The sequence below is a fragment of the Triticum urartu genome, chromosome 6A, assembly GCF_056163025.1.
Source record: "Triticum urartu cultivar PI428250 chromosome 6A, HENAU_Tu73, whole genome shotgun sequence".
NCBI classification, from domain to species: domain Eukaryota; kingdom Viridiplantae; phylum Streptophyta; class Magnoliopsida; order Poales; family Poaceae; genus Triticum; species Triticum urartu.
This window is the reverse complement of record NC_141878.1, coordinates 600,322,813-600,326,836: the sequence shown is the minus strand read 5'-3', so window position 1 is coordinate 600,326,836 and position 4,024 is coordinate 600,322,813. Positions and strand designations below refer to the sequence as shown.

The 4,024-nt window shown below is 40.1% G+C and overlaps 1 pseudogene; it reads left to right on the top strand.

Annotated features, from left to right (window-relative positions):
- Positions 1–382: 382 nt before the first annotated feature.
- LOC147967095 (uncharacterized) lies at positions 383–3,577 on the top strand (annotated as a pseudogene).
- The last annotated feature ends 447 nt before the right edge of the window (positions 3,578–4,024 follow it).

The following is a 4,024-nucleotide window of genomic DNA, read 5'->3' as shown; positions in this document are numbered from 1 at the left end:
ATGGTTTGCTTTAAGCGCGGATGGCATTAATCCTTTCGGGGAGCAGAGCAGCAATCACAGCACCTGGCCCGTGACTCTATGTATGTATAACCTTCCTCCTTGGATGTGCATGACACTACAAGAAACCTGTTAATCCATGACAGATTTCTGGTGACGTTTTCAAAATTCTTCATTGACGGTCCAGTACAGCCCCGCAAACCCACTCGAGCCCGCCCAAAGCCCACTTCTGCCCGCCCAAACCATTCATGTATATAAAACCTAACCCTAAAACTCCATTCCCCGGTCCCTTTCTCCCCACCGCCGCCGCCCCCTCATCTTATCCCTGACCCTCGACCCCCTCAGCTATCCCTCCTCCACACCCTCACTGTCCCGGTGATCCCTCGTTCCTCCACCTCCCCACCTGCGCCCTTTGGCTTACCCGGAATCTCCCCAACCTCCTCCACTACCACTCCTAATGGCACCCCTCCCTCCTCCCTCCTACCAGGTGCAGTCATAGCGGCATCTTGAGCGCGCGCAGATCTGACATGGAACTCGACCCCGACATTGGCCTTGTCGAAGTGGAGCGGCCGTGAGGTGGTCGGCGGTCGACTGGCACGGCTAGAAGCAGCAGGGAACCCTAGTCGCCACTTGTTACCAGCGTGGCTCCCACCTCTCCTGCTGTATTCCTCTGATGTCGTGGTCTTGTGCTGCCACGCGACCCCTGTCCTGTTTCTTTTGCCGGCTGACTGACGTTGTGGTCGTGGATTCCTGCAGAGGAAAGGTCGCTCGCGTCCCTCTCTCTGGTATATGGATGCGTGCATCCCTTTGGCTGCCGCTGCCCAGCAGCTAGCATAGAGAAGCAAGGCAGGAACGGCGGCCTTGCATCTACCTCGAGCTCCACAAATCCCCAGCCACCATGGGTAACCAGCTCTGCTTCCGCTCTTCTGTTTTGTGTGGTTGTTCTTGTTGGCAAGTCAGTAATTCAAGATTTTTACTATGTTTGTTTCTCGGCTATCAATTAGCATCATAGGTTGATAGATTTATCATGGATGTATGATGTACTGACGATGACCACACCCCTAATCATGGATGTATGCCTGCTCCGATGTATGTGGTTTGCTGCTGCCTAAATTCATTTACACATAGGGCTGTGAGACTTGGTCATGCTATCACCACTAGGTGACGTGAATTGATTGGATAAATGCTATACTGAACCCTATTGTTTGAGCACTGCAACAAAAATGAATGTTTTCACATGCCTCTTTCACAAGGATGCATATCAACTGTTTAATTGCTATATTGTATTGCAAATAATAATATCTGTTACATCGTTTTATGCCAACTGTCTACTTGTGTAACTGATAATTTCTTATAGCAATACTATGCTTATTTAGTGGAATATGAGTGTACTTAATTAAGTCTCAGTTTTCCCCCTTTTCTTGCGTTATTTTCGTATAAGTTTGTTCTGTGTAACTTGTTCACAGCTTTCAAATCAATATTGAACAGATGATACACCTACAGTCCTCCACTACAATTGTTGGTTAAGGTTAACACCCTAGCATCTCCCGAGGTTTATAGTACATCAATATACTAGCATGTCCCGAGGTTTAGCGTGTATTACCATGACATTCATTTTCTCTTATATATATGCAAGAAGTGTATATTCAGTTAGTTATCTTCATGTCTTCTGGAATATTATCAATTTTTCTGCCTGTCCTTTAGAAGTGCATTTGTTTGCAAACCTTTTCTATTATCCATGGGAATGGAGCTGAGCATGTGAAAGCTTTAAATCTTGCGCTCATTTGTGTAAATTTCTGCCCTTTTCCCTCTACGTTCATGTACTCCTATTTTGTAATTCAACAATTATCACAGAACTAATAAACTTAGAGCATTAAAGTATATATTTCTCTTTCTGAATGTAATTTATGTTCTGTCTAGTAAAGAATTGGCTTATCCCTTTAAGGAGTTATATAGTCCACACTAGAAAGGCTTCTGCATTTTTAAGGCCCTTTTTCTCACAAGCATATATCGGCTTATTGTTTTAATGCTTCTTATTTGGTTAATTTCATACAACCAGTTTACATTGTTTGACTGACTATTCATAACTAAATATTTAAAAGATTTTGTCTCTTAACACACGGTTCATAATTCTTTATATGAACTATGCAATGTCTTCAAGCAAGTGTTGTGTTATGCAAATTTGCAGTAAACGTTGTGAGAAACAATTTGCTTGACAACTAAGTATGGTCTTCATTTTATAAATGTATATGAAAAATAAGTATGGTCTTCACAACTTTCACCACTGAATATCTACGTACATTTCTAGACCTTGATTTTATATAAAAACAGTCCACTTTATCTTCTCGCTTATGTCCTTGATTTCACTATGACTTGACTCTCTTTCCCTGATTTCTTGATGCACAACTGAAACCTTCCTACTGTATGTGTGCCTTTCACATGTTTGCTGAGATGTTTGATCACATAAAAAATCAGGCCTTATTCAATTCCATGAGAACAACTTAGTGATTGCTACTGCATGGTGTTCATGCAAGTCCGCCGAGATCCCCCATCCTACTTAATTAATTTTGTGCATGAAGTATTCTACCGTGCATAGACTAAGGTGATTTCTTACTATTATGTATATGCGTGTAGTAGTTCAAGCTTGCATACACTAATTAAGATCACAAGAAAAATAAAGATGCTTCTGTTTGTACTGCAGATGTTAAACATGAAATTGGTGGACAATATGTGGTAGTATTTTATAGTTAAGCAATACTTTTTGTTTCATGGAGATGCCTTTTTGGTTCCCCTAGATTGAGCATATCTAAAATGCAATCTGTACAACATTAACCAATGAGAAAAAGGAACTTAAGACTTCGGCTTGTACCTTAATAACCTTGCATTGCTTCGATACACTACTACATCGGCCATCACCTGTTCTTCATGTGTTCTGATTTGGACTAAATTTGTAGTTCTTGTGCAAGTTGATGAGGTTGGCTATGCATGCGCAAGCATTGTTCCTATTGTTGTCTTGTATACATGTATACTGGTTCCTTTCATTATTGTTTCCTATTATAAATAATAGTACTATGTTGGTCAAGTGGGTTGACATATAGAATCGTTATGCACAGAAGTGGATAATTAAATCAATGGTTTTATGATAGAAATGTGTTTCTGTCTATCCTCAAGTTTACTCTTGTTTTATAATAGATATAATGTTATTCTCATTTGTAGGCATTAACAGTTTTAAGAATTTTGGACAATATGTAATTCATTTTTATATTTTTTTAATTCTCTTATTTCTACTATCTGTCAATATCTACAAATATCTAATGTTCTTGTAATATGCTAGGTAAGATTGGTGCTGCCCATCACAATCAGCCACAACATGATGGTTGCCATCAAGAAGGACGACGACAAGAACCTTAATAACAGCCTCAATATATGTTCTGTTGGATTGTACTGGTTCCTGGTTTCTAAACTTGTTGTGTGTTGTCAATCTTTGCTATAAGCTAACATTTCATAGAGGATTTTGTAAACTGCTATGTTGTAGATAAATACTGGTGGATGCATACTCGATGAACTGTGTAATCTTTGATACTTTGTAAATACTTTTTCTTGCCAAAATTGGCATTTGGATTTATGTAACACATTATGCTAAAAAAACATATTGGGTCAAAATTTGGCCAACAGAAATGGTCTATTGCGCTCAATAAAATTTAAATTCTGCCTAAATCAATGATGATTTTTCTGATGAAAAATGTTATCCACGTAGGCAGCCACATCATTTGATTTAGTTGATCAAAAATCCTACGTGGCTTAGTCCATGACGGATTGTTCCGTCACAATGGTTTGGGCTTGGGCGGGCCTGGGGCACATCCATGACGGCCAAGAGCCGTCATGGAAGGCACAATGTCAAATTATGACGCGATATACATGACGGATTTCAAATTCGTCAAGAATGGGCACCCATGACAGTTTTTCACTTCTCTGTGACGGATTAGATCCGTCATGTATTAACAGATTTCTTGTAGTGTGAAGCGGA